At 33.7% G+C, this 25,257-nt stretch overlaps 2 long non-coding RNA genes across 2 annotated transcripts in view; one reads left to right on the forward strand and one right to left on the reverse strand.

Moving 5' to 3' along the window:
* Window positions 1–1,117: 1,117 nt before the first annotated feature.
* LOC127710123 (uncharacterized) lies at window positions 1,118–5,495 on the forward strand. The gene is made up of 3 exons (XR_007986000.1): window positions 1,118–3,597; window positions 4,262–4,427; window positions 4,594–5,495. It is a non-coding gene; the product is annotated as an uncharacterized LOC127710123 (long non-coding RNA).
* Window positions 5,496–11,214: 5,719 nt separating this feature from the next.
* LOC127710138 (uncharacterized) overlaps window positions 11,215–25,257 on the reverse strand; it is a 304,241-nt gene continuing 290,198 nt past the window's right edge. Inside the window, exons 2-3 of the long non-coding RNA XR_007986007.1 lie at window positions 12,281–13,350; window positions 11,215–11,777 (exon numbers count right to left, since the gene is read on the reverse strand). This is a non-coding gene — a long non-coding RNA (uncharacterized LOC127710138). The remainder of the gene's footprint in view (window positions 11,778–12,280; window positions 13,351–25,257) is intronic.

Here is a 25,257-nt window from a genome sequence, read left to right on the forward strand (position 1 = left end):
AAAGAATATAAATAAAATATCAATTGAACAAATAATCATAAAAGGATGGTAACTAAATTATTTTAAACGTCTTAGGACAAATAAAAAAATAATAATTTGAAAATTATTTGAGGGTTCTATACTTCCTTTCAAGACTTAAATTGAAATTTATATAATAACTATGACCCTTGATTCTAGACCTTGTATATATGTTTCTTAATATGCATATATAAACTATTTGCAATTGCCGGTAGTTAAACAAATGTTCTGAATGCAGTGATTGTTCTATAGAATAATGATAAAAAAGATATGAATTAAAAAATTTAAAAAAGACAGAGAAACTTTATAAGTACAAGAGTACTATAAACATAATACATTCGGATGGAAAGTTGAAGAATACACACTTTAAAAGACAATTTTTACAGCACACGGTTACATTTACGTCAAAATTTATGTCGATTAAAAACCTCCTGATCTGAGTCCTAATCTCCTGACCAAAATTTCCCAATCTCCTGATCTGAGTTTCACAGTCCATCACATGTATGGATATGGTTTGAATAGGTAAATTACAAATTTTTAAGTTCTTAGACCACTTTCATTCTGTGTCAGAAACCTATGCTGTGTCAAATATTTAATTACAATCCAAATTCAGTGCTGTATCAAGCTTGAATGTTGTGTCCATACTTGCCCCAACTGTTCAGGGTTCGACATCTGCGGTTGTATCAAGCTGCGCCCCAGCGGAGCATTTTATTTTTTCTGATACAATTTTTTTTTCTTACACTTATTTTATTTCTCCAATGACAATGTGGGGTCGTGGGGTATGTGAGCGCGCTCACTAAGGTTCTTTCAATAATTTTGCAATATTAAAATAAAACTTTAGTCTTAACAAAGTTATTTAAGAACAACATAATGTCTCATTAAATAAATTGTATGAACTATTTTTAACAATTTATTTCTAATAATTGTTGAGTAAAGACAACAAGATATATTATATACAATGAAATGTTTACCATGCAAATCCACAAGCAATTTTTGCTGAATCTACTGTAAATGTTTTTGTTTATTTTGAGTCTCTTGTGCATATAAAAAATAATAAAAAGATAAAATTTTACATAAATTGATTCGATTTATTGTGCAATATTACTATTTTTTATATGACTGCAAAAAAAAAAAAAGGTCGTATGACGTTGGCGTCGTCGTCGTCGTCCAAATACACATTAGTTTTGGCACTCTAACTTTAGTTTAAGTGAATGGATCTCTATGAAATTTTACCATAAGGTTCAAAACCACAAAAGGAAGGTGGGGATTGATTTTGGGGGTTATGGTACCAACAGTTAAGGAATTAGATAAATAAGCATTTTTGTAACTTCCAGACATAACTTGTGTGTTAGTGTATGGATCTCTCTGACATTGTACCACAAGGTTCCATATCACTAAGGGAATGCTGGGATTGATTTTGGGGGTAATTGCCTCCAAATTTTAGGAATTAGGGGCCAAAAAGGGGCAAAAAACAAGCATTTTTCTAGTTTCCAGACAATAACTTGTGTGTAAGTGTATGGATCTCTCTGACATTGTACCACAAGGTTCCATATCACAAAAGGGAATGCTGGGATTGATTTTGGGGGTAATTGCCTCCAAATTTTAGGAATTGGGGGCAAAAAACAAGCATTTTTCTAGTTTCATGACAATAACTTATGTTCAAGTGTATGGATTTTTATGAAATTGTACTACAAGGTTCCATATCACAAAGGGAAAGCTGGAATTGAGTTTGGGGGTAATTGCCCTAAACGTTTAGGAATAAGGGGCCAAAAAAAAGCATTTTTCTAGTTTCCAGACAATAACTTGTGTTCAAGTGTATGGATCTCTCTGAAATTGTACTGCAAGGTACCATACCACAAAGGGAAGGCTGGGATTGATTTTTGGGGTAATTCCCATTAAAATTTTAGGAATTAGGGGCCATAAAAGGGCAAAAAAACAAGCATTTTTCTAGTTTCAGGACAATAACTTGTGTGTAAGTGTATGGATCTTTATGAAATTGTACTGCAAGGTTCCATATCACAAAGGGAAAGCTGAGTTTGAGTTTGGGGGTAATTGCCCTAAATGTTTAGGAATTTGGGGCCAAAAAGGGGCCAAAAAACAAGCATTTTTCTAGTTTCCAGACAATAACTTGTGCTCAAGTGTATGGATCTCTCTGAAATTGTACTCCAAGGTACCATACCACAAAGGGAAGGCTGGGATTGAGTTTGGGGGTGATGAATCATTAGGGGGTTCAAAAAATTTGGAGGGGGGGATTTTTTCTTCCTTTTTAGCTCACCTGGCCGGAAGGGCCAAGTGAGCTTTTCTCATCACTTAGCGTCCGTTGTCCGGCGTCTGCGTTAACTTTTTACATTTTGAACTTCTTCTAGAGAACCACTGAATGGAATGAAACCAAACATGGCATGAAAGTTCCTTATGAGGTGCTGACCAAGTGTTGTTACTTTGTAGCGGATCCATCATCCAAGATGGCCGCCAGCGGGGGACTTAGTTTAACATAGGACCCTACGGGAAATACATACAAATGTCTTCTTTTAGAGAACCACTGAATGGAATGAAACCAAACATGGCATGAATGTTTCTTATGAGATGCTGACCGAGTGTTGTTACTTTGAAGCCGATCCATAATCCAAGATGGCCGCCAGCGGGGGACTTAGTTTAACATAGGACCCTATGGGAAATACATACAAATGTCTTCTTTTAGAGAACCACAGAATGGAATGAAACCAAACACGGTATGAATGTTCCTTATGAGGTGCTGACCGAGTGTTGTTACTTTGAAGCTGATCCATAATCCAAGATGGCTGCCAGCAGGGGACTTAGTTTAACATGGGACCCTATGGGAAATACATACAAATGTCTTCTTTTAGAGAACCACTGAATGGAATGAAACCAAACATGGCATGAATGTTCCTTATGAGGGGCTGACCAAGTGTTGTTACTATGAAGCTGATCCATAATCCAAGATGGCCGCCAGCAGGGGACTTAGTTTAGCATTGGACCCTATGGGAAATACATACAAATGTCTTCTTTTAGAGAACCACTGAATGGAATGAAACCAAACATGGCATGAATGTTTCTTATCAGGTTCTGACAGAGTGTTGTTACTTTGAAGCCGATCCATAATCCAAGATGGCCGCCTGCAGGGGACTTAGTTTAACATGGGACCCTATTAGAAATACATACAAATGTCTTCTTTTAGAGAACCACTGAATGGAATGAAACCAAACATGGCATGAATGATCCTTATGAGGTGCTGACCGAGTGTTGTTACTTTGAAGCCGATCCATAATCCAAGATGGCCGCCAGCGGGGGACTTAGTTTAACATGGGACCCTATGGGAAATACATACAAACGTCTTCTTTTAGAGAACCACTGAAAGGAATGAAACCAAACATGGCAAAAATGTTCCTTATGAGGTGCTGACCAAGTGTTGTTACTTTGAAGCTGATCCATCATCCAAGATGGCAGCCAGCGGGGGACTTAGTTAAACATAGGACCCTATGGGAAATACATACAAATGTCTTCTTTTAGAGAACCACTGAATGCAATGAAACCAAACATGGCATGAATGTTCCTTATGAGGTGCTGACCGAGTGTTGTTACTTTGAAGGCGATCCATAATCCAAGATGGCTGCCAGCGGGGGACTTAGTTTAACATGGGACCCTATGGGAAATACATACAAACGTCTTCTTTTAGAGAACCACTGAATGGAATGAAACCAAACATGGCATGAATGATCCTTATGAGGTGCTGACCGAGTGTTGTTACTTTGAAGCCGATCCATAATCCAAGATGGCCGCCAGCAGGGGACTTAGTTTAACATGGGACCCTATGGGAAATACATACAAACGTCTTCTTTTAGAGAACCACTGAAAGGAATGAAACCAAACATGGCAAAAATGTTCCTTATGAGGTGCTGACCAAGTGTTGTTACTTTGAAGCTGATCCATCATCCAAGATGGCAGCCAGCGGGGGACTTAGTTAAACATAGGACCCTATGGGAAATACATACAAATGTCTTCTTTTAGAGAACCACTGAATGCAATGAAACCAAACATGGCATGAATGTTCCTTATGAGGTGCTGACCAAGTGTTGTTACTATGAAGCCGATCCATAATCTAAGATGGCCGCCAGCGGAGGACTTAGTTTAACATAGGACCCTATGAGAAATACGTACAAATGTTTTCTTTTAAAGAACCATTGAATGGAATGAAAGCAAACATGGCATGCATGTTCCTTTTGAGGTGCTGACCGAGTGTTGTTACTTTGAAGCCGATCCATAATCCAAGATGGCCGCCAGCAGGGGACTTAGTTTAACATGGGACCCTATGGGAAATACATACAAAGGTCTTCTTTTAGAGAACCACTGAATGGAATGAAACCAAACATGGCATGAATGTTCCTTATGAGGTGCTGACCAAGTGTTGTTACTATGAAGCTGATCCATAATCAAAGATGGCCGCCAGCAGGGGACTTAGTTTAGCATTGGCCCCTATGGGAAATACATACAAATGTCTTCTTTTAGAGAACCACTGAATGGAATAAAACCAAACATGGCATGAATGTTTCTTATCAGGTGCTGACAGAGTGTTGTTACTTTGAAGCCGATCCATAATCCAAGATGGCCGCCTGCAGGGGACTTAGTTTAACATGGGACCCTATTAGAAATACATACAAATGTCTTCTTTTAGAGAACCACTGAATGGAATGAAACCAAACATGGCATGAATGATCCTTATGAGGTGCTGACCGAGTGTTGATACTTTGAAGCCAATCCATAATCCAAGATGGCCGCCAGTGGGGGACTTAGTTTAACATGGGACCCTATGGGAAATACATACAAATGTCTTCTTTTAGAGAACCACTGAAAGGAATGAAACCAAACATGGCAAAAATGTTCCTTATGAGGTGCTGACCAAGTGTTGTTACTTTGAAGCTGATCCATCATCCAAGATGGCAGCCAGCGGGGGACTTAGTTTAACATAGGACCCTATTGGAAATACATACAAATGTCTTCTTTTAGAGAACCACTGAATGCAATGAAACCAAACATGGCATGAATATTCCTTATGAGGTGCTGACCAAGTGTTGTTACTATGAAGCCGATCCATAATCTAAGATGGCCGCCAGCGGAGGACTTAGTTTAACATAGGACCCTATGAGAAATACGTACAAATGTTTTCTTTTAAAGAACCATTGAATGGAATGAAACCAAACATGGCATGCATGTTCCTTTTGAGGTGCTGACCAAGTGTTGTTACTTTGAAGCTGATCCTTCATCCATGATGGCTGCCAGATGGGGACAATGTTTACAAGGACCCTATGGACAATACATACAAATGTCTTCTTTTAGAGAACCACATACTGAATGGATTGAAACCAAACATGGCATGAATGTTCCTTATGAGGTGCTGACTAAGTTTTGTTACTTTGAAGCTGATCCTTCATCCATGATAGCTGCCAATGGGGGGACTTCCTTTAACATAAGACCCTATTTGAAATACATGCAAATGCTTCTTCTAGAGGTGCACTGAATGGAATGAAACCAAAACATGGCATAAATGTTTCTTATGAGGTGCTGATTAAGTGTTGCTACTTTGTTGCCGATTTACTGTTCAAGATGGCCACCAGGATTTTTTATTAAATTACAGGACCAATATTTAACCAAATTTGGCCTCACTCATTATTAGGGTATCTGTTATGATTTTAATCTATTTTTACATGATTTCCAAAACCAAAGTAGAATCAGGTGAGCGACACAGGCTCTTGAGAGCCTCTAGTTTTTCTTTAAAATTTCCCATTTTAAATTGGTTATTTCTGATTTATATATAAAAGCAAATAATAATGATATGATTTGAATAGGTAAATTAAAGATTTTTAAGTTCTTAGACCACATTCATTCTGTGTCAGAAACCTATGCTGTGTCAACTATTTAATTACAATCCAAATTCAGTGCTGTATCAAGCTTGAATGTTGTGTCCATACTTGCCCCAACTGTTCAGGGTTCGACCTCTGCGGTCGTATCAAGCTGCGCCCAAGCGGAGCATTTTATTATAGGTTGGTGCTCTTTTTTGGGTGTTGGGTAGAGAAAAGAATGACCCCATATGTCAAATATTTTTTCTCCAAATGACCCACTGTCAACTGGGGCAGTTAATTCATAAAACACAAATTGGAAACTTGTCTATATTTCCACCATTACTGGACATCACAGCTGCTCCTGTAAAATTTGAAAATTGGAAACTTTTTTTTTTCTCAATGAAGAATAAACACTAAAATTGAGAATGGAAATGGGGAATGTGTCAAAGAGAAAACAAACCGACCATAGAGCAGACAACAATTTATATAAAAAAAAAATAGTTACTTAATCACTGAAGATATAACCCTTTGCATTATTGTCAAAATTTTTAAATGCAAAAAAGTTTATAAAAAAGATGTGTGCTCATGTAGCGTAAAGCAATAAAAAAAAGATGTAAAAAAATCTCCTTATTTGGGCAGTAGAATAAAAGTTTTATTGTTAGACTATGAAAATAAAAAAAAGAGTAAAAAAATATTGAAAATAAGATTAAAATAAATGTCAGACTAGCTGCAATATTGGCTGGATCACAGCACCGAAGATGCTTTGATTTGAATACATTTTTCATGTTTGTGTAATTCCAACTGGCTACCCAATATGTACTGAACCATCAGACAAGTACATGGTCAGTTCATTCATGGTTGAATTGTTCCAAGTTTATTTTATGTAAGAAATTTGTTCATATCCAAAATTTCTAAGCTGTTTGGTTAATGTAAAACCTGTCCCAAGTGAGGAGCCTGTAGTTCATTGGTTGTCATTGGTTCATGTCTGTCATTCATGTTTTTCATAAATTGTTTTGTTATAAATTATGCCGTTAGTTTTCTCAATTGAATTGTTTCATAATTTTCATGTTGGGGCCTTTTATAGCTGATTACACGGTATGGGTTTTTCTCATTGTTGAAGGCCGTATGGCTGCCTATTGCTTACATCTATTTCATTTGAACTTGGGTGGATACATTGTAGTTGTTTCATTGGCAATCATACCTAATTTCCATTTTTTTTATACACTGTAAATTCCTAGTGAAATCTCTGGTAGTACAGTGGATAGTACACTTGCCTTTATTGGCAAGGGACCAGGGTTCAATTCCCTGCCAGGGAAATGAGAAAAACAGTGTTCAACCATATAAGGGCTTTATAAAGATAAGCTGATTACATTTACTTAGTATGCTGCAAGCTGATGTTTAATAATAATATATTTTTGTCTCGCCTTGACGTAATCAAAAAGGGGGACATAGGTATGCTGTTTCCAGCGGCGGCTGCATCAACTATGTATTACATGTATTAGTTTGTGATTAGGTCTAGTTTATGGTGAACCACTAGTGGTACACACGTATACAGTTGTATTAGCATTGGCACATCTCATTCCATGGAGATTGTTTAGCCATGTACCTTCAGTCATAGTTCATTGAATTTGAATATTTGCATAACTTACATGTTAAAGTATTGCTATTTTAATTTCAACATTTGCATTATCAAAATTACAATAAAATGCTTCGCGGGGCGCAGCTTGTTACGACCGCAGAGGTCGAACCCTGAACAGTTGGGGCAAGTATGGACACAACATTCAAGCTTGATACAGCTCTGAATTTAGATTGTGATTAAATATTTGACACAGCATAGGTTTCTGACACAGAATGAATGTGGTCTAAGAACTTAAAATTTTTTAATTTACCTATTATGGTCCAATATCCAAAATCTAAATACATGGTTAGATTCAGCATATCAAAGAATCCAAAGTATTCAATTTTTGATGAAATCAAACAAAGTTTAATTTTGACCCTTTTGACCTCAATGTGGACCAATTTGATAACGGGGCCCAAAAATCAAAATACATGGTTAGATTCAGCATATCAAAGAACCCCATATATTCAATTTTTGTTGAAATCAAACAAAGTTTAATTTTGGACCCCAATTTGGACCAACTTGAAAACTGGACCCATAATCAAAAATCTAAACACATGTTTAGATTCAGCATATCAAAGAACCCCAAGAATTCAATTTTTGTTAAAATCAAACTAAGTTTAATTTTGGACCCTTTGGACCTTAATGTAGACCAATTTAAAAAACGGGACCCAAAATTAAAAATTTAAATACACGGTCAGATTTGGCATATCAAAGATCCCCAATAATTCAATTTTTGATGAAATAAAACAAAGTTTAATTTTGGACCCTTTTGACCTCAATATGAACCAATTTGATAGCGGGGCCCACAAATAAAAAATCTAAATACATGGTAAGATTCAGCATATCAAAGAACCCCATATATTCAATTTTTGTTGAAATTACTAAAGTTTAATTTTGGACCCCAATTTGGACCAACTTGAAAACTGGGCCCAAAATCAAAAATCTAAATACATGTTTAGATTTAGCCTATCAAAGAGCCCCATATATTCAATTTTTGTTAAAATCAAACTAAGTTTAATTTTGGACCTTAATGTAGACCAATTTGAAAAATGGACCCAAAATTAAAAATCTAAATACATGGTTAGATTTGGCATATCAAAGAACCCTTAATAATTCAATTTTTGATGAAATAAAACAAAGTTTAATTTTGGACCCTTTTGACCTCAATATAAACCAATTTGAAAGCCGGGCCCACAAATAAAAAATCTAAATACATGTTTAGATTCAGCATATCAAAGAACCCCATATATTCAATTTTTGTTAAAATCAAACTAAGTTTAATTTTGGACCCTTTGGACCTCAATGTGGACCAATTTGATAACGGGGCCCAAAAATCAAAATACATGGTTAGATTCAGCATATCAAAGAACCCCATATATTCAATTTTTGTTGAAATCAAACAAAGTTTAACTTTTGACCCAAACTTGGACCAACTTGAAAACTGGACCCATAATCAAATATCTAAACACATGTTTAGATTCAGCATATCAAAGAACCCCAAGAATTCAATTTTTGTTGAAATCAAACAAAGTTTGATTTTAGAACCCAACTTGGACCAACTTGAAAACTGGACCCATAATCAAAAATCTAAACACATGTTTAGATTCAGCATATCAAAGAACCCCAAGTTCAATTTTTGTTAAAATCAAACTAAGTTTAATTTTGGACCCTTTGGACCTTAATGTAGACCAATTTAAAAAACGGGACCCACAATTAAAAATCTAAATACACGGTTAGATTTGGCATATCAAAGAACCCCAATAATTCAATTTTTGATGAAATAAAACAAAGTTTAATTTTGATCCTTTTGACCTCAATATGAACCAATTTGATAGTGGGGCCCACAAATAAAAAATCTAAATACATGGTAAGATTCAGCATATCAAAGAACCCCATACATTTAATTTTTGTTGAAATCAAACAAAGTTTAATTTTGGACCCCAATTTGGACCAACTTGAAAACTGGGCCCAAAATCAAAAATCTAAATACATGTTTAGATTCAGCATATCAAAGAACCCCATATATTCAATTTTTGTTAAAATCAAACTAAGTTTAATTTTGGACCCTTTGGACCTTAATCTAGACCAATTTGAAAACTGGACCCAAAATTAAAAATCTAAATACATGGTTAGATTTGGCATATCAAAGAATCCCAATAATTCAATTTTTGATGTAATAAAACAACGTTTAATTTTGGACCCTTTTGACCTCAATATGAACCAATATGATAGCGGGGCCCACAAATAAAAAATCTAAATACATGGTTAGATTCAACATATCAAAGAACCCCATATATTCAATTTTTGTTGAAATCAAACAAAGTTTAATTTTGGACCCCAATTTGGACCAACTTGAAAACTGGGCCCGAAATCAAAAATCTAAATACATGTTTAGATTCAGCATATCAAAGAACCCCATATATTCAATTTTTGTTAAAATCAAACTAAGTTTAATTTTGGACCCTTTTGACCTAAATGTAGACCAATTTGAAAACTGGACCCAAAATTAAAAATCTAAATACACGGTCAGATTTGGCATAACAAATAAATAAATGTGGTCAAAGATTTTACAAATCTAATGTGCCATACTGTGCAATTAAAGATTACTTCTTGAAATTTGAAAAAAAAATAATATTTGAAGAATAATTCTTTTTAATTTCTGAAATCTGAAATGAGAAAAAATTGACCTCCCACAATTTCTTTTGACCCCCCCCCCCCCCTTTTTCCCCAAAAAAATTCTTTCCCTCAAGATATGGTCATAATCTCAATTCAAATTTCCAATGGAATTTGCAACCATAATTACCCATTTAAATTTACCATAGTGCTAACTTAATTTATTTTATAATAGAATTTAAAATATGGTGTCAAATCTTTCATATGGATTTTTTTGTAAAAAAAAAAAAGATGCAACATTTGCAGATATTTTTACTGGTCTTCCTTTAAAAATATGCATTTCTTTAAACATAATTTAAAAGCAATGTAAGGGAAGTAATCAAAGTGTTGTATGTGGATTACCTCCCTTACACTGTTTTAAATTGTCTTAATTGTTCATTAACCATTACTTTATACATAGTTTAAAAGCAGTGTAAGGGAGGTAATTTAAATGATGTATTTGATTTATCTCCCTTACACTGCTTTAAATTATGTTTTGTACTAAAGTATTTGTCCATATAAAAATGCTTGTTTTTTGCCCCTTTTATGGCCCCTAATTCCGAAAATTTTGAGGCAATTACCCCCAAAATCAATCCCAGCATTCCCTTTGTGATATGGAACCTTGTGGTACAATGTCAGAGAGATCCATACACTAACACACAAGTTATGTCTGGAAGTTACAAAAATGCTTATTTTTGGCCCCTATTTCCTTAACTGTTGGTACCATAACCCCCAAAATCAATCCCAACCTTCCTTTTGTGGTATTGAACCTTATGTTAAAATTTCATAGAGATCCATCCACTCAAACTAAAGTTAGAGTGCGAAAACCAGTGTGTCTTCAGACGACGACGACGCCGGACGACGACGACAATGCCAACGTCATACCAATATACGATCGCAAAAATTTTTTTGCGGTCGTATGAAATGGCGAGACATATCTCTGTTATTGATATGTCTCGCCTTTTTGTAAGAAAGTTTAATTAATTATACCCCACGCAACGAGTTGCGGAGGGTATAATGTTTTTTACCTGTCCGTCCGTCCGTCTGTCTGTCCGTTCGTCCGTCCGTCAGTCCCGTTTCTTGTCATCGCAACTCCTCTCAAACCACACAACAGAATTTCACGAAACCTTTTTAGATAATAAGGACATACTATGTTGTTGTGCATATCGACAGGAAATTACGATTCAATTCTTTTTCTAGGAGTTACGCCCCTTTGAGCTTATTTACTTTAATGTACTACTGCAAGTTTGTCATCTCAACTCCTCTCAAACCACACTACAGAATTTCATGAAACCTTTTCAGATAATAAGGACATACTACGTAGATGTGCATATCGACAGGAAATTACGATTCAATTTTTTTTCCAGGAGTTACGCCCCTTTGGACTTATTTGCCCAATATACTACTGCAACCTTTTGTCATCGCAACTCCTCTCAAACCACACAACAGAATTTCACGAAACCTTTTTAGATAATAAGGAAATACTATGTAGTTGTGCATATCGACAGGAAATTACGATTCAATTCTTTTTCTAGGAGTTATGCCCCTTTGAACTTATTTACTTTAATGTACTACTGCAACAGTTTGTCATCGCAACTCCTCTCAAACCACACTACAGAATTTCATGAAACCTTTTCAGATAATAAGGACATACTATGTAGTTGTGCATATCAACAGGAAATTACGATTCAATTCTTTTTCTAGGAGTTACGCCTCTTTGAACTTATTTACTTTAATGTACTATTGCAACAGTTTATCATCCCAATTCCTCTCAAACCACACTACATAATTTCATGAAACCTTTTCAGATAATAAGGACATACTATGTAGATGTGCATATCGACAGGAAATTACGATTCAATTTTTTTCCAGGAGATACGCCCCTTTGAACTTATTTGCCCAATATACTACTGCAACCTTTTGTCATCGCAACTCCTCTCAAACCACACAACAGAATTTCAGAAAACTGTGTAGATAATAAGGACATACTACGTAGATGTGCATATCAACAGGAAATTACGATTCAATTTTTTTTCCAGGAGTTACGCCCCTTTGAACTTATTTGCCCAATATACTACTGCAACCTTTTGTCATCGCAACTCCTCTCATACCACACAACAGAATTTCAGGAAACCTTTTCAGATAATAAGGACATACTACGTAGATGTGCATATCGACAGGAAATTACGATTCAATTTTTTTTCCAGGATTACGCCCCTTTGAACTTATTTGCCCAATATACTACTGCAACCTTTTGTCATCTCAACTCCTCTCAAACCACACAACAGAATTTCATGAAACCTTTTCAGATAATAAGGGCATACTATGTAGATGTGCATATCGACAGGAAATTACGATTCAATTTTTTTCCAGGAGATATGCCCCTTTGAACTTATTTGCCCAATATACTACTGCAACCTTTTGTCATCGCAACTCCTCTCAAACCACACAACAGAATTTCAGAAAACTGTGTAGATAATAAGGACATACTACGTAGATGTGCATATCAACAGGAAATTACGATTCAATTTTTTTTCCAGGAGTTACGCCCCTTTGAACTTATTTGCCCAATATACTACTGCAACCTTTTGTCATTGCAACTCCTCTCATACCACACAACAGAATTTCATGAAACCTTTTCAGATAATAAGGACATACTAAGTAGATGTGCATATCGACAGGAAATTACGATTCAATTTTTTTTCCAGGAGTGACGCCCCTTTGAACTTATTTGCCCAATATACTACTGCAACCTTTTGTCATCGCAACTCCTCTCAAACCACACAACAGAATTTCATGAAACCTTTTCAGATAATAAGGACATACTATGTAGATGTGCATGTTGACAGGAAATTATGATTCAATTTTTATACGACCGCAAAAAAATTTTGTGGTCGTATATTGGTATGACGTTGGCGTCCGAAGACACATTGGTTTTCGCACTCTAACTTTAGTTTAAGTGAATGGATCTTTTTGAAATTTTACCATAAGGTTAAATACCACAAAAGGAAGGTTGGGATTGATTTTGGGGTTATGGTACCAACAGTTAAGGAATTAGGGGCCAAAAAGGGGCCAAAAATAAGCATTTTCTAGTTTCCAGACAATAACTGTGGAACGGTGTATGGATCTCTCTGAAATTATACTACAAGTTTCCATACCACAAAGGGATGGTTAGGATTTGCTTTGGGGGGTTATGGCTCAAACCTTTTAGGAATTAGGGGCAAAAAAGGGGGGAAAAACAAGGTTGTCCTGGTTAATGCACAAATACTTTAGTACAAAACATAATTTAAAGCAGTGTAAGGGAGATAAATCAAATACATCATTGAAATTATCTCCCTTACACTGCTTTTAAATTATGTATAAAGTAATGGTTAATAACAATAAAGATAATTTAAAACAGTGATAGGGAGGTAATCCAAATACAACGTTTTGGTTACTTCCCTTACACTGCTTTTAAATTATGTTTAAAGAAATGCATATTTATAAAGGAAGACCAGTAAAAATATCTGCAAATGTTGCATCATTTTTTTTTTACAAAAAAATCCATATGAAAGATTTGACACTATATTTTTAATTCTATTATAAAATAGATTAAGTTAGCACTATGGTAAATTTAAATGGGTAATTATGGTTGCCAACTCCATTGGAAATTTGAATTGAGATTATGACCATATCTTGAGGGAAAGAATTTTTTGGGGGAAAAAGGGGGGGGGGGAATAAAAAGAAATTGTGGGGGGTCAATTTTTTCTCATTTCAGATTTCAGAAATTAAAAAGAATTATTTTTCAAATATTATTTTTTTTTCAAATTTCAAATATTGAAAAATTTCAAGAAGTAATCTTTAATTGCACAGTATGGCGCATTAGATTTGTAAAATCTTTGATCACATTTATTTATTTGTTATGCCGAATCTAACAGTGTATTTAGATTTTTAATTTTGGGTCCAGTTTTCAAAATAGTCTACATTAAGGTCCAAAGGGTCCAAAATTAAACTTTGTTTGATTTTAGCAAAAATTGAATATATGAGGTTCTTTGATATGCTGAATCTAAACATGTATTTAGATTTTTGATTTTTGGCCCAGTTTTCAAGTTGGTCCAAATTGGGGTCCAAAATTAAACTGTTTGATTTCAACAAAAATTGAATATATGGGGTTCTTTGATATGCTGAATCTAACCATGTATTTAGATTTTTTATTTGTGGACCCCGTTATCAAATTGGTTCATATTGAGGTCAAAAGGGTCCAAAATTAAACTTTGTTTTATTTCATCTAAAATTGAATTATTGGGGCTCTTTGATATTCCAAATCTAACCGTGTATTTAGATTTTTAATTTTGGGTCCTGTTTTTTAAATTGGTCTACATTAAGGTCCAAAGGGTCCAAAATTAAACTTAGTTTGATTTTAACAAAAATTGAATTCTTGGGGTTCTTTGATATGTTGAATCTAAACATGTGTTTAGATTTTTGATTATGGGCCAAGTTTTCAAGTTGGTCCAAGATAGGGTCCAGTATTTAAACTTTGTTTGATTTCAACAAAAATTGAATATATGGGGTTCTTTGATATGCTGAATCTAAACATGTATTTAGATTTTTGATTATGGGCCCAGTTTTCAAGTTGGTACAAATTGGGGTTCAAAATTAAACTTTGTTTGATTTCAACAAAAATTGAATATATGAGGTTCTTTGATATGCTGAATCTAACCATGTATTTAGATTTTTTATTTGTAGGCCCTGCTATCAAATTTGTTCATATTGAGGTCAAAAGGGTCCAAAATTAAACTTTGTTTGATTTCATCAAAAATTGAATTATTGGGGTTCTTTGATATGCCAAATCTAACCGTGTTTTTAGATGTTTAACTTGGGTCCCGTTTTTTAAATTGGTCTTCATTGAAGTCCAAAGGGTCCAAAGTTAAACTTAGTTTGATTTTAACAAAAATTGAATTCTTGGGGTTCTTTGATATGCTGAATCTAAACGTGTTTAGATTTTTGATTATGGGCCCAGTTTTCAAGTTGGTCCAAGTTGGGGTCCAAAATTAAACTTTTTTTGATTTCAACAAAAATTGAATATATGGGGTTCTTTGATATGCTGAATCTAACCATGAATTTAGATTTTTTATTTGTGCGCCCCGCTATCAAATTGGTTCATATTGAGGTCAAAAGGGTCCAAAATTAAACTTTGTTTGATTTCATCAAAAATTGAATTATTGGGGTTCTTTGATATTCCAAATCTAACCGTGTATTTAGATTTTTAATTTTAAGTCCCGTTTTTTAAATTGGTCTACATTAAGGTCCAAAGGGTCCAAAATGAAACTTAGTTTGATTTTAGCAAAAATTGAATTCTTGGGGTTCTTTGATTTGCTGAATCTAAACATGTGTTTAGATTTTTGATTATGGGCCCAGTTTTCAAGTTTGTCCAAGTTGGGGTCCAAAATTAAACTTTGTTTGATTTTAACAAAAATTGAATATATGGGGTTCTTTGATATGCTGAATCTAACCATGTATTTTGATTTTGGACATTGGACCATAATAGGTAAATTAAAAAAATTCAAGTGCTTAGACCACATTCTTTCTGTGTCAGAAACCTATGCTGTGTCAAATATTTAATAACAATCCAAATTCAGAGCTGTATCAAGCTTGAATGTTGTGTCCATACTTGCCCCAACTGTTCAGGGTTCGACCTCTGCGGTCGTATCAAGCTGCGCCCCAGCGAAGCATTTTATTTTTTCTGATACAATTTTTTTTTCTTACACTTATTTTATTTCTCCAATGACAATGTGGGGAAGTGGGGTATGTGAGCGCGTTCACTAAGGTTCTTTCATTCTTTTCTACAGTTTTTTTTTTATTTACAGGGTTCACCACAGAATGAAAATCAAGGGTGGGAAGAAAGGTCATCAAATCAGAGATGGTATGTTGCATTGTCGATTCTTTTCTTGCGCACAAATTTTTCCTTATTTGTTGCTAACTTTATGCCTTACAAGTTGTTGTCATATATAGCTAATTTGGAAAGGGGGAATCCACTACATTTTGTAGTTGGTCCTATTAGTGGCACACTTTTAGGAACCTACTAAACAGGGAGAAGTAAAAACCTTATATGGCTTCCCAGATTTCAGGGATAAGTGAGGGATCAACACATTGCTTTTCATGTGATAAAGTATGCATTATACAATTTTAAGGAGCTTTACTTCATGATAAATTTAGATTTTATTTTAGTTGCCTTTATGTGGAAAACCACATGGTATGATAGAAATGATAAAAGAATTAATAATCAGTGTTCTAGCCAGGATTTGAAAAGGGCAGGGTGCTAGTCAGAAAAAGGTCAATTTTACGTGTAAATGTCATAAAATACATATGTACATAACATTACAAACATAATACTCTATATAACTCAGGCACTGTCATGGTAAAATCAAGTTTCAATTAAAATGGAGTAATAAAATTCAATACTTTTGATATAATCTTCTCTGTTTGACTTTAAAAATCTCAGGTCATTACGCATACAAACTATTTCCAGCTGAATATAAGTATTTAGGGGACATTTTTTGGCAGTTAAGCTGCCATATGCTAGCACCCTAGATTTGCCTTTTTCTCAAAGAATACTGAAATAGGTGCCATTGTTAGCTCACCGGGGCCCGAAGGGCCCCATGTGAGCTTATGCCATCACTTGGCGTCCGTCGTCTGTCGTCGTAAACTATTTCAAAAATCTTCTCCTCTGAAACCACTGGGCCAAATAAATTCAAACTTTAACTAAATGTTCCTTAGGGTATCTAGTTTATAAATTGTATCCGAAGTTCTGATCCATCGACAAACATGGCCGCCATGGTTAAAAATAGAACATAGGGGTGAAATGCATTTTTTTGCTTATATCTCAAAAACTAAAGCTTTTAGAGCAAATCTGACTGGGTAAAATTGTACAATTGGTCAAGATCTATCAGCCCTGAAATTTTTAGACAAATCGTACAACCCATTGTTGGGTTGCTGCCACTAAATTGGTAGTTTTGAGGAAATTTTGCAGTTCTTTGTTATTATCTTGAATATTATTATAGATAGATATAAACTGTAAACAGCAATAATGTTCAGCAAAGTAAGATCTACAGAAAAGTTAAATGACCAAATTTGTCAATTGACCCCTTAAGGAGTTATTGCCCTTTAAAGACAATTTTACGCAATGTGTTCATCAAGTTTGCTAACATTTAAAAATCTTTTCTTCTGAAACTATTGTGCCTAATACTTCTTAACTTTGAATGAATGTTCCTTTAGGAATCTAGTTTATGAATTGTATCTGAAATTTTGATCAATCAACAAACATGGCCGCCATGGCTAAAAATAGAACATAGGGGTGAAATGCAGTTTTTGGCTTATATCTCAGAAACTAAAGCATTTAGAGCAAATCTGACATGGGGTAAAAATGTTCAAAAGGTCAAGATCTATCAGCCCTGAAATTTTCAGACACACCGAACAACCTATTGTTTGGTTGCTGCCACTAAATTGGTTGTTTTAAGGAAATTTTGCAGTTTATGGTTATTATTTTGAATATTATTGAAGATAAAGATAAACTGTAAACAGCAAAAATGTTCAGCAAAGTAACATCTACAAAAAAGTTTTATATGACCAAAATTTTCAATTGACCCCTTAAGGAGTTATTGCCCTTTAAGGACAATTTTACACAAGTTGTTTTATATTTTTTAACTTTAAAAATCTTCTCAAATGAATCTAGTATAAATTTTGTATTTCATTTCCTTGTACGTCAAGAAACATAGACACTATGGCTAAAATGGAACATATGGGTAAAAAGCAAAAATAATCATTGATGAAAGATTTAAGCAAAAAAAATAACAGGTGAGCGATTCAGGCTCTTGAGAGCCTCTTGTTGTTATCTAGCAGGCTAATAGGTTATTTATAACTAATTGGACACTTTTTTCATACTTTTAATTCTGGATTACAAAAAATATGACCAGAATAACCTTAATGTAGTGATCAGTCTGTCCTTCCGTCTGTCCGTAACAAATTGTGTCCCCTCTATATCTAGCAGGGATGGGCACGATTACTGACAAATGTAATCGATTAATAATAAATTACTTGAGGGATTTTTGTGTATTTGATTAATAATCGATTACTCTGAATTTTGTATGTAATCGATTGCAATCGATTACTTTATCAAAAGTAATTGGATTACTTTTCGATTACTGTCAATTACATGCTATAAAATTACAAAAAAATAATAAAGTAAGTTAAACACAAACATTTTGTTATGTATAGGGGAAATTTATAACTTGATCAAAACTTCATTGAAAGCATTGTTTTCAAAGTTTAAGTTGACAGTTTGTTTCTAGATAGAAGCTCTCACTGAGGATTTGAAATATTCAAAAATTCTTTAAAATCTGGTTATCTACATGAGTGAGATGTAATAAAGTTCTTGCAATAACACCACGTGGCTTCAGTCACTTCTTTATAGTCTAGTTTATTTTCCACATGTCTCTATATTTTTCAAGTTTTGCTGTCATAATGACTTAAGTTAGGTATTTTGTATTCATTAATTTTTAACTATATTTGATATAGTATATATTACAATTAAAATGTAAAAAGAAGAATATTTAACTAGTTCAGCTAATTTCAAAGATGTACATTTATTATATTTATAACTAATACATGCATGAATTAATTATTTTGTTTGGATAATCTCCCTAATTACAGGTTATAAAACTGCCAATGGAGTACATTTCATAACCTGGGGAAATATAATGTCAATCTCCTCTTAATTAGACATAATTGAAATCAAAACATCTTATTAATTAGAAGTCCTTGATCATCTGATTAGTAAACACAGGAATTTGTTGGGATTTTTCTATACTCTATTCAAAATCATGATAGTTAACAAGATATATTTTAGTGTCAATATGGGATACATGTATCTATTTCTGAACAAGAATTTCAATGCAAATCAATTGGTACATTGTGTACTTTCTGATTTTTATATCATAATATAACGAATCCACTGTGTATCTAGTTTAGCTAAAATTCCAAATCTTATTGAAAATTACACTTCAATGTCAAAGTAGTACAGAACTTAATATAAGACTCATTTCTTATTTTTATCTATTTACTTATTTCAAAATAAAAGTTCTTTAAATAATTGACAAGCATTGAAGACAGTTAAGTCAATTGCTTAAAAAGCAGGATATACAGTAAAATTGGTAGGAGTTCTGGTTGATCATAATGCAGCTTGAGACAATAGATACAAATAAGGCATTTGATAAGCTCTGAAGTCTAAATACTTTCTATTTTATCTGTACTATAAAGTGATGAATGCATATATATTTTCATTTAAAATAGGTTTAATTTCATCAAACTATTTCACTAAAAGTAATTGAAATGTAATCAAAAGTAATCGATGATTACATCCTATTTTTTGCTGTAATCGATTAAATTACGATTACATGTAATCGGAAATGTCTTCGATTACAGATTACTGTCGATTACTGGGAAACATGTAATCAATTACAATCGATTACGATTACAGATTACGATTACCCCATCCCTGATATCTAGAGAACCGTTATGATTTCAAAGTTTATACTTGACATGTATATTAACCAACACTAGAGGGTGTGTCATAATGTATGTACAACTTCCTAGGTCAAAGGTCAAGGTCAAAAACTTTGGTTTTAGTTGACAACCCCATGTCTTATGGTAAAGATCGTGTCCGCTCTATATCTTGAGAACCATTATGATTTCAAAGTTTATACTTGACATGTATATAAACCAACACCAGAGGGTGTGTCATAATTTATGTACAACTTCCTAGGTCAAAGGTCAAGGTCATAAACTTCGGTTTCAGTTGACAACCCCATGTCCAATGATAAAGATACAAATTTTTTACCACACATTATTCACACAGGCGCTTGGGTATATGATACAGAAATTTTTTTTTTATTTTTTTTTTTGTTGATCAAAATATTCAATTTTCTATATTTATACTACTTATCTATCACTACTGCGCATGTCTCGCCTTGTTTCAAGTGATTTTACCAACTTTGAGACAAACCCCCATTTTACTATCCACACTAAGAAACAAAGTGTGGATAGTAAAATGGGGGTTTGTCTCAAAGTTGGTAAAATCACTTGGAACAAGGCGAGACAAGCGCAGTAGTGATAGATAAGTAGTATAAATATAGAAAATTGAATATTTTGATCAACAAAAAAAGAAATTAAAAAAAAATTTCTGTATCATATACCCAAGCGCCTGTGATTATTTACAGCGGGGCCCACAGAGATGGCTCCCATCTCAGTGATATCTAGTTGATTGTCGAACAACGTAAAATAATTGACGTTGCACATAGGAAATAGTGCTCTATAGAAATTCGTACATTGTTTATTATCCCGTGTGCTTTTGGTTAAGATATCAAAGAACAATTGTATGAAATATTTAATCGCTGAAAATCTCTAAATACAAGTCGTTTACAATGGCAAAAGGCGTAGGAATTTTGTTTGGCGGCAACACGGAATTACAGTAGTCTAAGTTGGCGGTGATTATAACTTAGAAGACGAAACGTACCTTTTAAATTTGGAGGATTCTGATGATGGAATGGTAATTATTGTTAATCATGATGTTCTTTTTGTTTAAAATGATTGTGATTTTTTAATTGATTTCAATTAAATGTATGCACATTTGAACTCCTTCCTTTTATATTATTCCGTTTATCACATTTATAACTGACCTTGTTAAATAATGTTGTTGTTATTTATGGATGAAATAGAACCAGAAATCGACGTTGATTGGTCGATATATTTCAAGACGGTCTCACTAATTAGTGACAAGAAGAATTGTAGAGACAAGAAGCGACAAGAAGACACATTTAGCGACAAGAAAGTTTATATACTATTAAAACAATACTTTTATAGAAAAGTCAATTAATTACAGTTGATTATTTTCTGTTTTATAAAGTTTGAAATAATGTTATATTTAGTAGCACTACGTACTTCTTGATGCTTCTTGTCACTTCTTGACGCTTCTTGTCTCTAATTAGTGAGACCCTTTCAAGATGTCAAGATGAAAGTAGAATGTGATATGGATTTTAGACTCAGAAAGATCGTTGATCATAGTAAGGCACACGCAAATGTAGAAAAACTGTTTATATTTTTGGAAAATGACGCTATCAGCGGCATGTTTCCGATACCATTGACCAGAACTAACGGAAGTTGATTATGCCTCCGCCTACCGCACTCGGTTTCATATTTACTATTTTACATACTATTACTAACTGGAATCTGCTTGTATTACGCTACACTCGAACAAAGTGTTGTAGTCGGACGGGAACCAGTTTACATACGTTATTTTATTTACCAAAAAGATATCTTGACCTGTCCATATGTTTTTTGTTATTAAATGGTATTTGGAGCTATCCCTTTGTTATATTTTTCATATTTATTCGAGCTTTCACTTTTATGCACATGTCATACAATCGTAAACAATCGGTATGTATACATGATAAATAGATCCGTTTTGTTATGGTGTTGGACTTTTTACCCTCCAATGATCAGCAATCGCTAGACAAAATAGTTCTCCTAAATAATGTCAGCCTTTCATGCCATTTCAACCTTACAATCATTAAAAAAGTAATAATCGGAATCATTTTGATATCCATTGGATAGAAACTGGTCTTTATCCAGATTTACGAAGATTTTAATAATCGGAAATTAGTAATACGGTTATACCCACGCGGTGCGTATGAATCTTTGTTTACAAAGTTATAGCAGCAGAGTCTGTAACTGTATCATTATTAATTAACTACACTGTTATTCTACTTAATATGATGAAAACTGCATATGCAATATAAGATGTCAACTCGGCCAATACATATTTTTTTTTCCGTATTGGCCGAGTTCTGATCCGGCCAAAACAGGATTTCGGAACGTCTCTAGTTTTTAGATCGTAAGTCAGGATAAACTCAAACTGAAAGTAAACAGTTGTTTGTACGACGCAGTTTTTATTTACTCACCATAAACAAGCTGAAATGTTCAGTATGGCATATATTTTAGGTTAAAGACGGTCCCATTCATTTGAAAAGCATTTTGAAAGTAGACGATGGAATGATTTCAGGTTTGGGGAACGAGTAAATTATCACAAAGTTAATTTCTTGACGACCTCATAATTTCATCATGTCGATGGTACAAGTCGATTTTTACTGTTTACTTTCGCTTCTCATGTTTTGTAAACGGTCTTTTATTTTTAAACCCGAACCAGGCATATGCATTCTGTAATTGCGCAAATCTTCGTTCTTTGGTCAATTGGCTTATGGATAGTTGTATCAATTTCAACTCTTACATTATTTTTTTTTAATATATTTGCATTACACATGCAATGGCAGTACCTTTCCAATTACTATTTATGTGTTGTGTCTAAATTAAAGTTGTAACACTTTATAGTGACTGGAAAGGGTAGAAAAATTCATCAGATGAGAACAGAATGAAGATACATGGAAACGGCACCAAATCATTAGATATTGCATCTTATAAAAAGAAACTGAGATTTGGATAGTTCCACTTCAAGGTAAAAATGTTTATCTCTTGTGAAATGAAATAAAAAAATATTGTAACACTGTAGTTAATTAATAAAGATACTATTACATGTATTTCTGTATTGGCCTTATTGTTGGTCCTCGGCCAGCAGTACACCAAGACATGGACCAATAACAAGGACAATACAGAAATACTTACACAATAATATTATAGAATGACAGTATGGTTCAATAGCGGGAATCAGCCCCTCAACTACTTTTTACATAAATATTAACTTCTGGCTTCAACTCCTTGTTTGTCTTGTCTAGAGATCTTGTTGTAGTTCCAGTTAGGCAAGCATTTTAGAGACGTATCCCGTCCATCCTCTCTTCACTTGTAATTTCTGGTGATAGATTTTGCCGCTTGACGTTGTATCCTTTCAAGCTTGTTTTTTTTTGTTACCGTGTAGGGGTCCCATACTATGGCTCAATATTAAATTGTAAGATCCATTCCTAAAGGTCTAGATCATTGTTCTAATCTGACACAAATTTCAATAACTGGAATGCTACCCAAGTTGAATATATGGTGACTTACTAGAACAGCATTATCACTATTGAAATTGTGTTTAATACCATGATTGTTCAATGTCATTAACTTAAATGGAGACAGACATTTGACCTGAAAGGTGGTGTGGGAGTGCAAAATCAAAAACTAACTGACTATGATATATGGTTAAAGAATGAATATCAATTACATGGGTCAACATGGTCAAGGGCAGAGTTGTTATGAAATAACAATATGGCAGAGAAGTGGTTTCAAGTTTCATATAAAGCGACCTGACTGACATGAAATAAAAAATCAAAGGAGTATCCCTATTTGTCTAATCTTCAAGGTGAAATAAAACTAGTAAAACAATATTATACTATTGTCTAAATCTACAGAAATATAATTTGCTTCAAGTAACAGAAATAACTAGGTCACTAGTAACTTATTTAATGAGTATATGTATGTGGGGTATAAGAGCTTGATAACAACAGGCTCTTCATAATCATTTGGTTTGAAAAGGATACTAGTAGTCTATATTCTTGATTTAGAAAAATGTAATTGCAAGACAAAAATCACATTATTTAGAATACTTTAGATCATCCAGGTAGTCTTTATTTATATGTACAAAAGAACAGCCAGTAGTCATTGGATATTGTAGATCATTCAAATAGTCTTGACCTATTTATTAGTACAAAAGAACAGTCAGTAGTCATTGGATATTGTAGATCATTCAGGTAGTCTTGACCTATACATTTGTACTAAAAAAACAGCCAGTTGTCATCTTCACATAACACACACATATACGAATATCAATTATATGCTTACGAGACATGTTGGAATGTTAAACTAATTACGGTATGTGAAAATCAAGACTTGCATAAAAAATATCACAATATTAGAGACAGTGGCGTCATTTTTCCTCAGAGCTTTCAGCTCTTTGATTACTGTATATGGGTACGGATGTCTGAATATGTATAAAATCAGCGAAAATCAATAAAAAGCAAATGTGAATTGGGAAATTCAAATATATGCGGACAGAAGAATTCGGTCTACATCATCATGATCATGACATAAAGCCAGTGTCCGACTCTCAGGCACTTGTTTCTATCCATGGGAAGATCCAGTATCAATGTATATTTAGGAGCTTAAAATATACGTTGATAGTGAATCTTCCCATGCATAGAAACAAGTGCCTGTGGTCCGACTTTGACATTTCAATGTTTATGATATTTTTTCTGAACCAGAACTTTTTTATTTCTGGGCCATTACATTTACTAAAGACAGGTCAATGATACCTCACCTTTGATCCCTGTAATAGTAAACCTTTGTCTGATTTGTGTCTCATAACTTTTGTACTGTAGAACTTAAATTGACCAAACTCAGTGTTCTCCCCAGGAAAGCAAGTCAACTCATACTATTGCAAACTCGTACCATGTCAACTCGTACCACTAAAAGTCAACTCATACCAACATGTAACTACTAAATTTTGGAATTTACAATATAATTCTATCTGATAGACGGCCTATCAGACACGATGTGTCAACTTACAACAAAGGCAAACTAGAACATAATATATTATATGACATGTATGTTTTAAATTGAATAAAAGAAATAAAATTTAACATAATTTTATCTCTCAAACTGCACATATTTTTGTAAAAAATCAAACTTTGATCTGACAGTTAAAAAAAGTATATCCCATGACGATTTCTTTTCAATTTCATGGACAAAACTTGTGTAAATATATTTTATCATGATTGTATGTCTAAATAAACAATATAAATATTTGTATTTGTTTTTATTTCAGCTAGATTCCAATTCTTGGCTTTAATATGCTAGAAGTGACAAGACATACATATACAATATATGATTCTATCTAGTAGCTGCATTGACTAGTCATCAAAAAAATTCCATGACAGCTATGAAACTCGAGACCATTATGATGCTTTGAATATATTTATACATGTATATCTACAGATATGATCAAAGTACATGTTAACTATGAAGATTTTTACCATGTCTTATCATATGACAACTAGTCAGACAAATGTAACAGTCCAGCTATTTTTAGAG

This window comes from Mytilus californianus, unplaced genomic scaffold, assembly GCF_021869535.1.
Source record: "Mytilus californianus isolate M0D057914Y unplaced genomic scaffold, xbMytCali1.0.p SCAF_1, whole genome shotgun sequence".
In the NCBI taxonomy this organism is placed as follows: domain Eukaryota; kingdom Metazoa; phylum Mollusca; class Bivalvia; order Mytilida; family Mytilidae; genus Mytilus; species Mytilus californianus.